General features: G+C 33.9%; 1 protein-coding gene across 1 annotated transcript in view; it reads right to left on the bottom strand.

Annotated features, from left to right (window-relative positions):
• The window catches only part of LOC146137387 (uncharacterized), a 255,664-nt gene that overhangs the window by 64,131 nt on the left and 171,460 nt on the right, over window positions 1-20,073 (bottom strand). The gene's annotated exons all lie outside the window — the stretch shown is intronic.

Below are 20,073 nucleotides of genomic sequence, written 5' to 3'. Positions count from 1 at the left end.
GGATATCGTGAAATATTAGGGAGGATGTTGGTTGGAAATAAGGGGTGGGGTCTTGAATTTAACTTTTCCAAAGAAGTAGTGTGGAAATAAATTTGACGAACGAATCTTCAAACCAGAGGCGTACAACACATGAACCAGAGTTCAGCCCGCTGTACTTTTATTTTTGTGGCCCCAGAACGTATTTAAACAAATAATTAAATTGTATGTTGCTGTTTCTGAATGAGTGGCAATTTTGACTCTTATTACGCGGCAACAAGGATTCTACTAACTATAATATCATCTGTCACACTTGAATTTAGCTTATTGGATGGCGACTGTACCCCACTATTGCGCCGTAGCCTGCATTTAGCTCTTTGTCGTGAAATAAGTTATGTTTTGTCGCTCTAAAATTATGGCAAGTGTGTAAAAGCTTAATGCTGATAGAATTTGCGTTTTAGCTTGAAATAATGGCTTTCTTGGACGTGGAATTAGACTCCACTAATTTTGTTGCTTACAATACCAATGTGGAAAACCAAAAACCTCGTCAAATATTTGAAGTTTGATTTTGGCTCGCCACTAAATGTTTGCCATTTTTACATTGCTTAGTCGATTCCAAATCGATTCCTGGATCCTTAAATATGTTTTTACAATTCAAATAATACAATTAGGAATTGTAATAACAGGAATCGTTGCTCAATACATTTTTGTTGTGTTTAATAAACTGTATTACCTTTTTAAAAATCTCGACAAACTTAGAGTTTTACTTAATTATATTTTAAATTGCGTCTTGTTTTTTTGTTTTTTAATTTCGTTTACATTTTCGCTTCCCTGAGAAGTTCCTGTTGGTCGCTTTAATCGAAATTGGCTCGCCATTGAAAACTATTGCACAATTCTACTTTAAATAGAACATAAATTAGTTAATTGAGGTATACCCTTTACTCCTCAAAAAATCCACTAACCCCTCTTTATTGTTCCCCCATAGAAAAGCATATATGCATTCATGCACGACGCTGAAGTTTAAGTCACAAAGGCCAAGGATAAGCTTGAGCAAAAACTCTGAATTGCGCAGAGTTTACGCTGAATCGAAAAGCTGGAATTTGGAAGCGAAATAAATCGACTTTCCTGTTGACTGGCTTTTACTTGAGCAACTCATAGTCCGTTGTTTTGCTACGAAATTAAATCTTCTCATTTTCATGTGATTTAAAACATTGACTTCAATATTCGTTGCCATTAATTGGATTAAATAAAATCGCTCTTAAAGAGTTTTTCAGGTGTGAAAGAGCTTTTAATTTATATTATACATTTTTTGAAATCATGACAGGTTCACTTTTACAAAAGTACGTTTTAAATTGTTTCATTGGTAATTTGTTCTAAAATTCGGAGCATAATGGTTTGAGGTTGTAGTAAGACGTAATAAGAATTTTAACGCCCATACAGAAGTAGGTGTCGTTTTAAACGTTTCGAATAATCTCGTTTGCTTCACCCGAGAAATTCCTGTTGGTCGCGTTCGTTCGTAAAAGTCAAGGGCAGAGCCGTTACGCATCGGTGGGTTTCTGCCGACGTGGCAAGTTCCTGTTTTGAGTTTCTGTAGCTCAAACTTTACCGAATTTTAAGTAAAAAGTCTACTTCCTCTTACGTAACTAAACTCTACGCCAGGGTTGAGCATTTATTTTTTTTACCGCGGACCGCATCAGAAAATAAAAATGTTGTGGAGGGCCGGGTCAAAAATAAGATCTCGAATAAACCCAATATGACGTCATACTTCAACGCTATAACACAAATAAGCTAACAAACTTTACGTTGGGAGTGGTGCGCAAATGCGCATTTTAAGTCTAATTCAAAAGAAAGATAAACTGCGACCATAGGCTATTTGTGTAAACTTTAATTTAGACATAAGTGGATCGAGCAGATACAAATGTACATTGCTTAATTTATTGGCGTCAATTGACCCTAAAGCCAAGGGTACAATACGTAATTCCGCAGAAAAAAACTTTTATTTTTGCTTTTGAGGCTATAAGTTTCCGACGTGTTACTTTAGGTACAATTGGCATATAACCAGGGTTGCCATACCGTGCTTATTTCTAAGATTTGTGCTTATTTTTGGGTGCAGTGTCTTACAAAACACTAATGTGCTTATTTCTAAGAAACGTGCTTATTTTAGAGTTGTGTGCTTATTTCTTATTTTAAGAAAATAGTCTTATTTTAGTTTTTTAAAGTGTTTTTAATCAATTCCATTTTGACCAAGAGTTTTTTTTTCAAAACTCTTTGCTGCGACGGGGAGTGAGAGACTTATATTTACCAAGTTCTTTGGCCCATATTACAGCAACAATGCAATATATTACATATAATAACAATGTGCTACGATTGTTTTTTCTAAAAGTACATTGTAATGTAAGCTATAAATAAGTGTAGTAGTTTGCCTTTAGTAAACAAGTTAACTTTCGGCTTTACGTAAGGACTGACATTTTAGGTTTAGGGATACAGCGCATTTTTTTTCGCGCTTCGCGCGATTAAGTTACGTTTTCGGCATACAAAAATAGGACTTTTTAAGTTTTTATTTATGACATTATTCCTGATAGCTTGGATTTCACCATCGGAATCCTGGATCTGCTCCTGGTCTTTAGTTTTTGGATAGCCTGTTTTTTTTTGGTCTGAGCAGATGGTAACCCTGCATATAGCAAAGTCGACAAACGGCATACATTCGACCGAAGTGCGAAAAGTATATAAATGTTAGGATAAGTTTCTTAAACTTTCGTTGGCCAATCATGTATAAACTCGCCCTTGTTTTGCTTATATGTATTTTAGCACAAAAAGGCCGCGGGCCGGATTAAATTGCTTGCCAGGGTCTGCTCTAAGCGAAACAATGATAAACGTTCGTTGATGTCCACATCGTTCTACCCAACACTACAGCAGAAAATGATTTTCAGTATATAAACAAGACTTCCAATAAAACAATTTAAAAGTAATGAAGTGATTTTTTTATAAACGAATCGCACTAGCAAACAATATTTAAAAGTCTTTACTGAAGCCAAATAGCTTGCCACACACTGTGTGGGTATTGTGCTCGCCGTTTGTAATTAACAACTCTCACGCGATCTCAATTCCATACCGAATATTAAAGAGCGACTGAAAAACAGCAAATACTTTGAAATAAGGTTCGAAATAATGTGATCAACTGGAAATAAACGTTCAGTTTTCACGATCTTCTAATTCAATTGCGAGTATCAGCCATTCCTGGATGAGGTTTTACAAAAATAAAACAACACAACAAATAGCGACGTTGTACAAATGTAATATAAAAGCTGATCACAATCATTATCCAGTAGAAAAATCAACATAATCGCCTTTAAACAAAATGTACAGTCAACCAAAACATATAAAAAACTCTTATTGCAATTTTCAAACTCATTTTTTGGCGCCTTAAATTCAAAATGCAATGCTTTCCAAATATCGTTGCATATTCGGTGCCCGACAACATTAACATGTATGCAGGCTTCCATTCAACTTTATCACTTCGTATTTATGAATGTTGCTAAAACGTTAATATTCATATCAACAACGTAATTCACTGCTTTTTAACCGGTGCGCCGCCGGCAAATGAAAAAAAAAACATATGAATTTTATGTAATAAACTGTTGCAAGAAAATCCGGAGAATTGCGAATATAACCAACAAATTTCGCGCTCACCTTGCTTGCCACGTATTTTCGTTTCTTAGTTTATGTCGTGCGACCCTCAGTAAGACTTGACTACAGCACAAACTATTTTCATGCACTAAATACTCACGTTAGAATATGTGAAAGCTCATATTGAGTAATACCTTGAACAGAGTAAATTGCACTCTAAACTCACTTAACATTATGAAATGGCAAACTTCCAAATACAATTATTACCAAACAAATGACTACCAAACAACAATTGACGTGGTACTGCATTTGTGACCGTCAAAACTTTACTCTCATTTTATTACTTGAACCTGGTATACATGCTTATATTAGTACAAATCGTATTTAATTTTTTAATTTTTTACTGCAGAACGTGCCTACAGATGCAAGAAATGGTTTAAGACTCATTCTAATGTCCGACTTCATTTTCGCAATACACCTGTTTTATCGATTTTACACTAAACACCTTTTAATCGATTCAAGCATTTATATATAAAGTAGTAATGGGTTTTTGTTGGTAGAAACGATTAAGTTATTATTAACTGCATAATTATATATTTCTACTTTCATTAAACGATAATAATATCTGGAAAACCTACAACAAGTTTGTTTCCCTACAAATCCTGGTTTTACTTAGAATCATGAAAACGTTATGAACATTACTCCAGCTGACAATTGTTATGTTGAATACTTGAAGATCGACCGAATTTATTCTGGCAAGTTATTTTTTCTCTCCAGACTCCGGCAACACAAAACCACCCTCCCTTCACCATTTTGCCACTTTTTTTACACATTTACACTAGGTCGGCACATTCTCGCTAAGATGTCTGTCGCGTTACGTCATACAAGTGTCGCGTGGCGTTCGAGCCATGTCGCGTGTCGCTATAAAAATGACAAAACGTTACCTGTTCAAAACCACAAGATTGCAAAGTAAAATATTTGGTTTTATAGCTAAAATCTGATAAAAAAGTAATTGTAGTCAATGTTTTGCTTATATAAGCATAGTAATGACGTCATTTGGTATCGGATCGCGATACTTTGTGTCCACGATATCGGTATCGGAATAAAATGTCAAGTATCAGACGTCCTAGTATTCAGGCATGTATTTGAACCTTGATATTTGCCTCAATTTTTTTCGTTCAAGGATCAATAGGAAACGCACCAGTGGTAACCATACACTATGTTGTTGACTGCTGTACGATCGGCCTTTTGGAAATCAGTATATTTATAAATAAGCCATTATACTTTAAATCAGACCGGACCGTTGCTATCACCTTAGCCATCAAGATACAATTTGTTTTCATTCTTTGTTTTTTTCTTAGGTTTTTTCATTTCTAAGGTATATTTCCAGCTAACGTCACCGTGCAGTATTTTCACCCTTTCTATGTGTCCACAGAATATCACTATGAGGACTCCGACTATCCATATTGCAATTGTTTGCCATAAAAGAAAATATACACATATAGAACGTCTGTGTCATATTGTTGCTGTATATCCCCAGTAGCACCGACCAAACTGTTAAAAGAAAATAAACACATTTACTTTTTTTGCGCTTTTGGCAAACGTTTTAGGTGATTTCGCTGCAAAAGCGCCAAGTCCGCTCTAACTAAGATAAATATTTTGCCGGAACATTATGAGGTGGCACCAGGCAAATTCTAGTGGCTTGTTGAAATTTTGGAGAAAAATGCGGCTAATTTTATTGCTAATCAAATTTAAAATAACTCTCAAATAAATCTAGTTGTCCAAGTTTTGCGCCAGAGCGCCAACTAGTGGAGTAGCAGCTCTGAATGAGCCATTATACACATATTAATAATAGCTTACTCTAAACATTTTAATATAACCTCTAATGTGAAACATCAACTGACAAAACAACCTTAGTAAGAATGCGTTTATAATGAAGTTACTTTTAAACTTACAGATTTAGAAAGCTTGTGACTTATTCATTGCTTTCGTTTAAAACACTTAAAAATACAAATGAGATTTGTCTGGGCAAACACTCACAATCACCTAACTTTAATAAGAACAGGTTATGCGATTGTTAAGCATTATTTGACGAGCGTTAAAGACACTAAACCAATGTTGCAATGACTCAAGTCAATGCTTGGACCACGCGGTCCGTTTAAGAACTCGAATAATTTTGGCGGCCGCCGATTGATCGGGTCGCGCCATACGCGCACCTCGTGCGCTCGCTCACGCTTCAAGTGACCGCTTTTTTCCAGGTGATTTCTTATGGCGGTGCCGCCGGGTGGCGACAAAGCGCGCAACGAGTTCGGCCGATGCTGGTGCCCTTAAGTCAAGACTTAAGTCTTTTCGAGCAAAATTACTTGCAGAAAGAACATTTTGGAAAGCCCTGATTAAAATCATGCCGAGGATCTTCTTACGAAATTCGTTCGATCCAATAAAAACGTTAAAGAAGTTATACCTGATTGCCACCACTGTATCCGCTAAACGCACTTTTTTTACAAATGTAAAAGTGTTTTTACAGACTTTCAACACCAATCGTTTTCTGGAGCCAACGCAATCAATAGTTTCAAAAAGTGTCCAAATGAATTTATTGAATTCTTGCAAATTTAGCAATGAGCAATAGCATATGGACCAGCATTACGTTAAGGAAATGCGGGAAGTAGGCTAACTAACCTCATCTTACGGATTTCGTTTACCCAAAAACCTCGTCTTAAGAAAGTAACTCTATGCATTCTTGTTTTTTATCCCTGGTTTTCTTTTCTCCAAATCCATAAGCAGATTGGTAGCTAGGGTATTTTGCGCCCGGGTGCACACTTTATAATTGGCGCCCCTCTTTCATGTTTAATCACATTTTCCATTACGTTAACATAATACACCTTACTTCATACGGCAAAACAATTCAAATTTTAATAGATCATTGTATTTAAAGAAGAAGCAGCCTCATTTTGGCATTTGTAAGCCACATTTCGGCGCCCCTGTACCTTAGCGCCCGGGGACATATGTACCCCACCGCCACCCCTGAGTTATGGTTGTGTCCATCAGACTTTGGTTTAGATTTTCAAGTCGGTGGTATTATTAGAAAGAGACTTTTTACGATTCGGTCATATTAATTGCGTTGCTGTTCGGTGAAGAACCGGAGTTCTTAAACTTTTTAAAGCAGTCCACTAAAAATAATTGGTTGCGTATTCGGCTCAGCAAATGTGAAACTAAGGAATAATTTTTCTTAACTAAATTTTTCGTTATTCTATTATTTTTATTATACACTACGATTTTACCTCGGCGTGCTTAGACCTCGAAAATTGGTCCACGTACCCCCATGAGTCCGCGTTTCAAAGTTCAAGAGCCCCTAGGTTAAATGTTCAGTTGTTCTTGTGATCAACAGTGTTTCTAAACCTTTTTTGTGGTTGCTACCCAAATACTATAGGCATAAGTAAAACAGCGAAGCTTTGGCGACCTAATTTCTCTTCACTCAACTGTTTTAAGCTCAAAGCGAACAAATCGTAAGACCCTTACGCTTCCAGGTTTTTGATGTTAAAGTCTTAACGCTTCCAAGAGTTTGACGTTAGCTCTTTCCCTTTTCATGTTTTCGACGTTTGTATATCTTAGTCAAAGTGTTTTTTCGGGGTCGCATTTTAGCCGTTAAAAACTTAAACCCTGGGGATGAACCCCTAATCTTCCAGAGTTTTGACGATTTTTCATCTATCTCTCCAAGAGTTGATATTAGTTAAAATGCCTACCATTTTATAATTTTGACGTTTAAATCGAGTTCATTGTTTTTGCGAGCTAATAAAAATATTCAATGCTTGGAGGGTTTTAAAAGTGTGGCACACTTAACTGGGGCACAGTATGCTAAATCAATCTTGTACATTTAAAATACACTATGGTGTTGAAATATATAACTCACTGCTTAATCTTCCTGTCTTACCTACATATACAACAATTTAAACAATAGCTTTTCTAAAATAGTGCAAAACGAAGTGTTTAATAGGAATGTAATTTCATTGCAACTTTTTACACCTTTACCTTTATCCATCATTATTTTGAAATCGTTAGACAAGTCTTCTTCAACGGTAACTAATTAATTTTCTTTTCTAAGGTAATTCTGGACTTCCTCATGTAAGCTTTTGATTCTGTTAAAATACATAAAATACACAACCTGTACCTTAGCATTAAAATAAAACATGCTGGAGACATCATTATACTGGCTAGCATGTCTTTAAATTTGTATAAGTTTGCTTAAAACGATGTTCTGGTTTTATTTTGCAGCTTGTACCTAGCAAAACTTTGTTGTTTCTTCATATGCATCAGAGCGTGACAGACGACCAAATAAATTCGCCATTTTCACCCGATCCGACTCGTTTGGGTCGCTTCAAGCCGTCTTATAATTTCACTTCTTCGGCCTTAAAGCAGTCCCGTGGATGTCCACTGACCCACTGGTGGGTAAACTTGCCTGCTTTATGCCAACAGCTTATTCCACTCGGTTCATAGCACTCACGAATCTTCGTGAATGTGATTTACTGGCAAGCGGCTATAGAGAAACGCAATATTTTGCTTTTTTATTACACAAAGGTAACGATTTCACCCGAGAATGATGCAAAGATGAACTACTTAAGTAATAACGAATAAAAACAGCAAAAATATATTTAGTTTACGAATAACTAGGAAATACGAAAATGTAGAATTTTTAATATTTTTTTTAAAACTTATACTCTCGTATAAGGGGACTCCCCATTGTAGCGACCGTAACACTAAAAAACTTCAATTCAGCTTAAAAAGTTGTCTTTCTGTCAGCACGGTTTTAAAAATTATGAAAAAAGGCAAAAAGTAATTACCTGATCAGTTAATATTTCCTGTCAGCTATGTTTTAGTCATGATAAAGTGTATTATATTCGGCCCTGAGGGTGTCATGTAGCCTGCAGAGCCACTGCCTGTACAAGTAGCTTTCCCTGTTATTGCATTGCAGCAATAATATATTGTTGAAAATGTTAGGCGCAATCTAACCTATAGAAGATGGTTGCTTACTAGTCTTTACTACCGTTTTGGGCAGCCTAACGTATAGTAAAGGGCTTTGTTACTCAAATAACGCTATACCTGCAGAACGAGTCTGTGACCCGACTACCGCTAACATTCGGTCACATTTTTATTAGTATTTAACTGTTTTCACTAGTCTAGACCTATCACTTATCAAGAAACACAGCCGTTTAAGCAATCATTTTTTGTGGCTTGTCTAGTTGCCCAGGTCTAAACATGTAGCGAGCCAACATATTTGTAATTATAACTTGTGCGCTGTGCGTAAATAGACCAAATCTTAGTTTAGAACTGTCCTGGCATATTTTGTTTTCCCCCGAACCAAAGTCAGCAACTGACTAGCTTATACCCGCCATTGCCCTTGTCCCGTATGGAAAATATGACAGATTTTAATGAAATCGTGCGATTGCACTGCCAGAAAATTTGGGGTGACCTGATGCAACTAAGGTCAAAACTGCACCCGCCAATATAATTTGTTGAAAAACTGCTATTATGCTATTATATTCATTTTCAAGGGTTGAAGGTCTAGTCCAGTGTTTCTTAACCTTTTGACTTGGTGGCACACCTATATGAAAACGTGGCGGCGCACCTTGTGAGCGAAGCGAGCGAGAATTTTTTTAGGTGTACCCGGTATTTCTTTTACTGCAATTTTTCAAATATTGTTTAATAGTTGCATATCTTTAAAGGGACTCCAGTGTTTAAGACTGAAAACGCCGGGCGCACCGGTTGAGAAACGCTGGTCTAGTCTGTTAAAAATAATTGTGGGTGCACTTGTCATACTTTCCATGATGGACTCTTGTGCTATAATATAGTTTAACACAGCTACTGGAAATACACCCAACCATACACAACAATCATATTGCAATACTTGCGAGACATGTTCTTGCTGCACTGTGAACTGTATTTATTAAAAGCAGAGCTATGCTGAATTTTTTAAATTTACATATTTTCAAGAACCTGACTATCGCTACACTGACAATATGCACTTTAAAACACTGAGGCAGTTTCTTCCGTTTTGATCTTTTTTGTGTTGGCTCATGGACTGCCTCCTTAAACGACTCTTGATAACTATCACATTCACTGTAATGTTTTAAAAAATGGTGTGCTTACACTGTAATGTTTAAAAAAAATGGTGTGCTTGTAATGTTTTAAAAAATGGTGTGCTTAGGAGTATTTTTTTACTTTTGCTCATTGTAGCATCATAGTGCCACCGTGCTATACATCCCCCAAAATCTATACTGCATTAAACTGTTTATGCCCCAAATGCTGTGCATACTATCGTATGTTGAGCTGTGTGACTTATAAATGCTACAAAGTAAATTTTTATTAAATGAAACTATAAACTTTTTGCACTAAACGTCTAATTGTTAGTATTAAGTGTTTTATGACAAAAACTCTGTGATATAATTCGCTTCATGTGCTGGGCCTTTAAAAGCTCTTGAAAGAGCATTTTGGGCAGCGACAAAAAAGTTTGTAGGCCACTGCTTAAAGAACATTGTACCCAAGTTGGAAAGTTTGCCTTATCTTATGCAGTTGCACTTTGTGCATTTTATGGAAATTTACTGTGGAATCAGATTAACTCCACAATCACAATATAAAACCCCTAGTACAGTTTTCAGTTGAACTTTATCTAAACTAGACAAATTGCATTTGTAAGGTTATTACAGCCTATTCTGTTCTCCACGACAGGTGCACACCCAAATTAGTAAATTATAGAAAAAGATTTAGTTGTGGTTGGATTCAGAACTTTAATAAACATTAAACCAGGGGTGTCCAACTCAAACATGCCAAATTTTTATCTTATAACTTCTTCCCGTGCCAAAGCGTGCCAATTTTTATCTTAAAACTTCTTCCCGTGCCAAAGTATCGTAACCGAACCAATTCTTTTTAATCATAAAAGCGCTTTTTTACCAATAATCAGAACGTTTATTTAAACTTGAAAATAACTATCTAGTAGAAAGGCGCATCCCTACATCAAAGTGTCTCTCGGTGAGCTGACTTTTGTTTCTTTACACCAAGCTATATAATATTATGTGAATGCTAGCCTCCACACAGTATAATGTTACTATATCAAAAGTAATTGTTGGTTGTCGTGATTGCCGCGATTGTTTTATATTGTGAACAAACAATGGCAATTGGTTGTATAACAAACTTAATATTTTCTGAAAATTGGCTCTATAACAAATTGAGCTTTTTTGTCAATTGGCTAAATAACAATTTTAGTGTTTTTTGGGCAGGGCTTGCGTGCCATTTTTTATTAGGTCACGTGCCACATTTGGCCTGAGTGCCGCTTGCTGGACACCCCTGCATTAAACCTTGGCCCAACTGAAAATTTGATGCCACTCACCTGAGGTCTTGACCAAATGTGCCATGAAATGCTGACTGAAAACAACACATTTAACGGTTACTAATACTAGCAATTTAGTAGAGTCAGAGCTTTATTATTCATGATATACTTTTAAAAAGGCAATACAGCATTCAACCGCAAAACTATTTGCTAACATTTATATTAATATCATGAAATTAAAACAAATATTCAACATTATAAACAACTGACATTTCAAAAAGTTGTATAAATTGTAGTCCATAACTACCAACAAAAAATATCATAACAGAAACACCTGGTTGTTGCCCAAACTTAATCGCTGGTGTCGCAGTACATGGCTACCTTTATAGCAAGTACAGTAATTGTTTCGCCACTGCTACAGACCTTTATTCAAACTTGCCACTTGCGTATGTACAATTAGGAGCAACTCTTTGCACTCCAAACTCAACCTATACTTCAAGCTAAAAACTATATTGGTTCCAACCATCAAATACAGCAAAATTAGATACAATATAAGCTTAAAGATTCTCTATTAAATATTGAATATCCCTATGTTTAACCCACTCTTCAGCTAAGCATAATGGGTGCAACAAATTCAGTCTGCAATTTCATTAATATTTTAAATTGCGTATGTACAATTGAGGCAATTTTTTGCTGTAAAACTTGAACTATATTGGTTTCAACAATCCAAAACAGCGAAATTAGATACAATATAAATTTGGATTTGAATCTTAAGATCCTTTATTAAATATTGAATATCCCTTTGTTTAACCAACTGTTCAGATAATCGTAATAGGTGCAACAAATGTCCATCAGCAATTTCATTAATATTTTAAATATACTAAAATTAAACAAATTATTATAAGAATGATTAGTATTTGATTACATTCCATAGGATTTAATACATTTTTTGGTATTAGTTATATGTAGGGCGATTACTTTTTGATAAAATGTCCATTACAAATCAGTTATTTTTTCGGGTTTACAGATCTCTTTAATGCATAGGTGATATTTTAGTTATATCTAAATAACAAACAGCTATGAAAATGCCTCAGAAAAACAAGACGCTGGTTATTTTAGAAAAATGTTGTTGGAAATATCTCTTATTGCAAGACAGAATCACAATTATGTTTAATGTTACTTTATACCACTGGATTCTAAATAAAAAATTATATGTAATTTTTTGTACTGACAATATTTGAGACTACTAAATTATTTTCCCTGGATTTTTACACATTATCAGCAAAGATGTACAGTGTACTTTATACTTATTTCTTATCGATAGATAACTTTAAGTATTTCAACCAGCACTTCTGCTAAACTATGTATTGTCCTTCAAACTTCATGAGCATTTTGAGGCATTTTGCTAATAAAGTGTATCTGTACTGGTACAACATTCTCGATTACTAGATAATATAGGTATTTTGGAGTTCTAACAACCTGTTTATATTTGTGTCATTAATTGGAAAATACCAATCAAATTTTAACTACACTTCTGTTTTAATTTATACATATTTTTAATAAACAAATCCTATTAGAATGTTGACTAAAAAAAACAACATGACTAGGCATTTGTTTAAAGAATTGCTTTGCCTGTATTAAAATTGGGGTTTGAAGGCATAGATTTAAACAAAAAAATCAGCTTCCAGACATTTTGTTAGATAACAGGAATCCTAGTTCATTTTTTTAGCTTTAGGAAAAATTAATTACAAATTGGTTACTTGCTTAAATCCTATAGATGACATGTGGAACAGTTTAACATTAGTTTTTTAATCAGGATTGTTTTTCTTTAATTTGTTTTTTAGATTTCAGCAATAGTCTATCAAAATGTACAGTTGCTTTTCTCTGAAAAGAATGATACCAAATGATGAACATGCTATTATTATACTACATGTTATAAAAAAACAGATGAGATGAATATTGAGGATACATCATTGTAAAAGAATTGATTGATCAATATAAACAGGTATTTTAAAATTAAAATGACAAATTTCATATTTCATAAAACAGGGAATTTCAGTGTTGACTAAAATAAAGCAAATGGTATTTTCAAACTACCTATTCTGTTTATAAATTTACATATACATTCAATGGGTATCTTACAGTCCTACAGTTTGTTGTAACTTAGTAACGGTAAGAGGGATTTTGCTACGACTAGCACTTGAACTATTTATTTTACAGTTTTAGTCAGATATTGAAACCTTTGCACACTATATACTTTGATATTTACTGTCAGATATTAACAACTTATGTATATATATACACAGAGCTACTTTCCAAAGTCAACTACACAAAGACAACTGCTTGTAAGTTAAACACAACAGGATTTTCAACACTAATGTTGCTTGATTAAAGATTTACTCAAACGTTCCAAGAATGCTACATAGTTCTCTATGGGCTTTGATTTTGTTTAAAGCCAACTACAACCTCTAGTTTGTGTTCCAAACTCATTGGCCAATTTGTTAAAAAAACTAATTTGTTTAAAACCGCCATAATTTGTCACTCCTATTACAAGTGCAAGTATGTTTAGTTATGCGTTTGTTTTTATACATTGTTTTTCATTTTTGCTACATGACGTTAATTAATTAAAATTTCCAATAGTGCATGATGTTTTTAAGGGGTTAAATAGCAATTGTACGAATTCGTTAACGGTTTGTTAAGTTGAACAAAGGTTAACCACCACTTATTTACCCCGATATCCCTATTCCAAACGACACTTTAACCTAACCCTTAGTTTGATAAACAAACAGACCAGTGCCCAATCGTTCCATTTCTCTCTAAGCTAAATATTTTGATGTTTTGATTTCAATGTAAGGGTATTCCGGTTGGCCACGGTCTACTCCGTCGTAGGATTACATTTGGGTTTCATAAAAACGTTATTTTATTGCTATTTTGCGCTAATGGTGCTTATTCTCGTTACGCTTTTCTATTACGCTGTGTAATAATAAGCTCATCTGTCATTGGTATATGTTTTTCTACTTAGATTTGTGACTCTTACTCACTAATTGGCTCACACTTTTGTTAAGAATTGCAACTTTCTTTTCGTCAATTTAGAACAAACTACTATGCCATGTAAAAAGTATCTGTTTTGTGTTGCTTTTGGGTAATATTGTTTATTTTTTCCGTATTTGTCTGTGTTTTTAACGTTCTACTCTGAAATGGTAAGAAACAGTTATCAATGTAGGGCGGCCTTCTTTTTAACATTGTTTTGAATATGCTTCTGTGCAAAAAAACAAATACTTTTGACCGTAGTCATTAACTTGATCGATTAATATTGTCATAAATCGTCATCTCCTGCGTAGTATAACTTGCCAAGAGTAAAATTTGATTGTGCCTAATAATATGAAATAAACAAAACAGTTGTTAATAAAATACGATTTTAATGCTGTTACCAAGTTATTTAGAAATGTAGTGCTAGTTAAATCAAGAAAACTATTACGTGGTAAATAACGTGTTATTACAAAATATTACTAAATAACGTGTTATTACAAAAAAACTAAAATTTAAGTGCACTTTATCATAGAAATACATTGTTGAGGAAAAAACAGCTCCATGTTGTGTAGTGTAGTGATCTTGTGACCTTGTGGGCAACAATTAAGTTGTGCGAGCCAAGTTTAAAAACGACTTCGATAACTTATTGTTATCTAATTCACTTTTAATAAAAGCAAAGAATTCAGTGTAAAGCAGGTTTAGTCACGTTCTTTTAAAATATAGTGTTAAAAATTTAACATATCACATATTTTTTCCGCTTTTGTTTAACGTACACGATGGAAAAATTTCATCACTCTACATCTATGCCTATTAATTTGGATATTTGCACTGGTGTTTTACCAATTTTTATTAAGAATGGTTTAATCTTGTTTTGAAACAAATCCGGTCAGCTGGGTTGTGGTGTTTCAGTGCAGACGACGTTTAATTCGCCTTTGCAAATTGTACAAACGACCTTGTTATTGCGGTGAATTCTATCGCCACCTTGCGGATTACATAATTCTGCGATTTCGTCAATTTATATAAAATATTTTAGTGAAATTTTATGCCTAAGCTCCAACAGATATAATTAGGACAGATGTACAACGTCCTAAAATATCGAAGTTTTTATCGATTAGGCCTAAATTTTACCTCAAAAATATTCTAAGGTTCCGTTTTATAACAAAAAATATTGTAAGGTTTTATAACAACAGGAGCCTAAAATGTATAGCTCTGCTGTATTGCTTGGTTTATCTCGACATTTTTTTTTAAATAAGATAATCTAAGTGTTACATTAGTGGAAAAAATGATTGAGATGAACTATCACAAGAGATACAAACATTTTGAGACCGAGATAAACACTTAATTAGTATTAACGTGTTCGCTTTACAATGGACATATAATATTTTAATCTCAATATCCAATTCTTGAATCGTGATACAGATTGTAAGTTTAGTTTATTGCATTAAAAACGGCCCGAACAATTAAGGTCATTTCATTTGATTCACTATTAAAGGGTTGAATATTTACTTCGCAAACGTGACAAACATTTAAAAATCGACGCATTGTTTTCACGATCGAAATATAGATTCCGAGTTTAAATCATTTACTTCCGAAACGAGAGGAACATTTCAATATCGACATTGATCGGAAAACAGATTTCGTGTTTGACTCATTTCCTTTGGAAAGTAGATGGACATTTCAAGATCGACACTGATCGGAATATAAGCTTTGATATAGACTTAGAACTTCGCGATCGAAATGCAGATTTCGTGTTTGACTCATTTACTTCCGAAATGAGACTAACATTTCAAGATCGACACTGATCGGAATATAAGTTTTGATATCCACCTATTAACTTCATAATCGAAATACAGATTTCGTGTTTGACTTATTTCCTTCAGAAACTTGATGGATATTTCAAGATCGACACTGATAGGAATATAAGCTTCGATATCGACTTAGTAACTTCGCGATCAAAATACAGATTTCGGGTTTGACTTATTTACTTCCGAAACTAGATGGACATTTCAAGATCGACACTGATCGGAATATAAGTTTTGATATCCACCTATTAACTTCATAATCGAAATACAAATTACGAGTTTGTGCCATCTTCTAAAACAATCATCTTAAACATTTTTTTATGAAAATATAACTATTTTTACAGGAAAAAAACAGATTGTTCTTTAATATTTACCGCTACTTAGTATGTATGACGATATTAAAACATCTCGATCATAAAGTAAACATGTTGATCTTATTCTTAATGTAATCGTTCGAAGGTTGGTCCCGATCGTGGAGCTAATAAGTCAAACTCAAAATTGCTATCTCGATTATGAAGCAAACTCGAAATATATTTTTCTATTGCAACGTTGATAAGCCGATATCAAAACTGATATTTCGATAAGTGTCGATCTTGAAACATTCGTCTCGTATGTGAAGTAAATGAGTCAAACACGAAATCTGTATTTCGATCGCGGAGTTAATAAGTCGATATCAAAACTTATATTTCGATCAGTGTCGATCTTGAAATATCCATCAAGTTTCTGAAGGATATAAGTCAAACCCGAAATCTGTATTTCGATCGCGGAGTTAATAAGTCGATATCAAATCTTATATTTCGATCAGTGTCGATCTTGAAACATTCGTCTCGTATGTGAAGTAAATGAGTAAAACACGAAATCTGTATTTCGATCGCGGAGTTAATAAGTCGATATCAAATCTTATATTTCGATCAGTGTCGATCTTGAAATATTCGTCTCGTATGTGAAGTAAATGAGTAAAACACGAAATCTGTATTTCTATCGCGGAGCTAATAGGTCGATATAAAAACTTATATTTCGATCAGTGACGATCTTGAAACATTCGTCTCGTTTGTGAAGTAAATAAGTCAAACTCGAAATCTATATTTCGATCGCGGAGTAAGTAATAATTCGACATCAAAACTTATATTCCGATCAGTGTCGATCTTGAAATATTCGTCTCGTTTGTGAAGTAAATGAGTCAAACACGAAATCTGTATTTCGATCGCGGAGTAAGTAATAATTCGACATCAAAACTTATATTCCGATCAGTGTCGATCTTGAAATATTCGTCTCGTTTGTGAAGTAAATGAGTCAAATACGAAATCTGTATTTCGATCGCGGAGTTAATAAGTCGATATCAAATCTTATATTTCGATCAGTGTCGATCTTGAAATATTCGTCTCGTATGTGAAGTAAATGAGTAAAACACGAAATCTGTATTTCTATCGCGGAGCTAATAGGTCGATATCAAAACTTATATTTCGATCAGTGACGATCTTGAAACATTCGTCTCGTTTGTGAAGTAAATAAGTCAAACTCGAAATCTATATTTCGATCGCGGAGTAAATAATAATTCGACATCAAAACTTATATTTCGATCAGTGTCGATCTTGAAATATTCATCTCGTTTGTGGAGTTAATAAGTCGATATCAAAACTTATATTTCGATCAGTGTCGATCTTGAAATATTCATCTCGTTTGTGAAGTAAATAAGTCAAACTCGAAATCTATATTTCGATCGCGGAGTAAATAATAATTCGACATCAAAACTTATATTTCGATCAGTGTCGATCTTGAAATATTCATCTCGTTTGTGGAGTTAATAGGTCGATATAAAAACTTATATTTCGATCAGTGACGATCTTGAAACATTCGTCTCGTTTGTGAAGTAAATAAGTCAAACTCGAAATCTATATTTCGATCGCGGAGTAAATAATAATTCGACATCAAAACTTATATTTCGATCAGTGTCGATCTTGAAATATTCATCTCGTTTGTGGAGTTAATAAGTCGATATCAAAACTTATATTTCGATCAGTGTCGATCTTGAAATATTCATCTCGCTTGTGAAGTAAATGATTTAAACTCGAAATCTGTATTTCGATTATGAAGTTATAGTAGGTGGATATCAAAACTTATTTTCTGATCAGTGTCGATCTTAAAATGTTCACCTTGTTTCGGAAGTAAATGATTTAAACTCGGAATCTATATTTTGATCATAAAAATAATGCGTCGATTTTCAAATACGTTAATACTAATTAAGTGTTTATCTCGGTCTCAAAATGTTTGTATCTCTTGTGAAAGTTCATCTCAATCATTTTTCTCACTGTTGTACCACTAAGATTATCTTATTTAAAAAAAATGTCGAGATAACCCAAGTAATACAGCAGAGCTATGCATTTTAGGTTCCTGTTGTTATAAAACCTTACAATATTTACTGAGGTAAAATTTACGCCTAATCGATAAAAATTTTGATATTTTAGCACGTTGTACATCTGTCTTAATTATATCTGTCGAGGCTTAGGCATAAAATTCGATTTAAACATTTTATATAAATTGACAAAATCACAGAATTATGTAATCCGCAAGGTAGCGATAGAATTCACCGCAATAACAAGGTCGTTTGTACAATTTGCGAGGGCGTATTAAACGTCGTCTGCACTGAAACACTACAACACAGCTGACCAAGCATACGACGGATTTATTTTAAAGCAAGATTAAACCATTCTTAATAAAAATTGGTAAAACACCAACACAAATATGTAAGGAATAAGCATAGATGCAGATAGATAAAATTTTTCCGTCGTGCACGTTACACAAAAGCGGAAAAAAACATGTGATTTGTTACATTTTTACCTTCTATTTCAAAATAACGTAACTAAACCTGCTTTACACTAAATTCTTTGCTTTTCTTAAAAGTATATTAGATAACAATAAGTTATCCAAGTCGTTTTTAAACTTGGCTCGCAAAACTTAATTGTTGCCCGCAAGGTAACTTGATTACTACATAACACAACAGCTGTTTTTTCCTCAACATTGTATTCCTATGATAAAATGCACTCAAGTTTTAGTTTTTGAAGACTTGACATTTTAGCGTTTTAGTCAAAAATACCAGACTTTTTTATTTAAGAACATTCTTGAAATATTTTTTTGTAATACCACGTTATTTACCACGTAATGGTTTTCTTGATTTGACTGGGACTACATTTCTAAATGACTTGTTAACAGCATTAAAATCGCCTTTCATTAACAACTGTTTTGTTTATTTCATATTATTAAGCACAATCAAATTTTACTCTTGGCACGTTATACGACAAGAGATGACGATTTATGACAATATTAATCGATCAAGTTAGTGAATAACTTGAAAAGTATTTGTTTTTTTACACGGAAGCATATTCAAAATGACGTTTAAAATGAAGGCCGCCCCAAATTGATAACCGTTTCAGAGTAGAACGTTACAAAACAGATTAATACGGAAAAAAATAAACAATATCACCCAAAAGCAACACAAAACAGATACTTTTTACATGGCATAGTAGTTTGTTCTAAATTGTCAATGAGAAAGTTGCAATTCTTAACAAATGTGTGAGCCAATTAGTGAGTAAGAGACACAAATCGAAGAAGAAATACATATGGCAGTTAAGCTTATTCCACAGCGTAATAGAAAAGCAAGAACAAGCACCATTAGCCCAAAAATAGCAATAAAAAGAGTTTTTATGAAGCCTAAATATAATCCAAAGACGGAGTAGACCGTGGCCAACCAAAATACCCTTACGTTGAAATCAAAACATCAAAATATTTAGCTTAGAGAGCAATGGGAAGATTGGGCACTGATCTGTTTGTTTATAAAATTATAAGGGTTAGGTTAAGGGTTGGAATAGGGATGTCAATTTGGGTAAATAAGTGGTAGTTAAGCTTTGTTCAACTTAACAAACCGTTGACGAATTCGTACAATTGCTATTTAACCCCTTAAAAACATCATGCACTATTGAAAATATTAATTAATTAACGTCATGTAGCAAAAATGAAAAATAATGTACAAAAATAAACGCATAAACTAAACATACATGCACTTGTAATGCGAGTGACAAATTATTCCTTTTTTGAAACATATTAGTTTTTTAACAAATTAGTCTACGAGCTTGGAACACAAACTAGAGGTTGTAGTTGGCTTAAACAAAATCAAAGCCCATAGAGAACTATGTAGCATTCTTGAAACGCTTGAATAAATCTTTAATCAAGCAACATTAGTTTGCGAGAAAGCGTGTTGTGCTTAACTTGAAATTGGTTGTCTTTGTTAAGCTGACATTGGAATCCCTCAAGTTGCTCTGTACA

The sequence above is a fragment of the Ascidiella aspersa genome, chromosome 7 (assembly GCF_963924565.1).
Source record: "Ascidiella aspersa chromosome 7, kaAscAspe10.2, whole genome shotgun sequence".
In the NCBI taxonomy this organism is placed as follows: domain Eukaryota; kingdom Metazoa; phylum Chordata; class Ascidiacea; order Phlebobranchia; family Ascidiidae; genus Ascidiella; species Ascidiella aspersa.
This window is presented reverse-complemented; position numbering and strand designations above follow the sequence as displayed.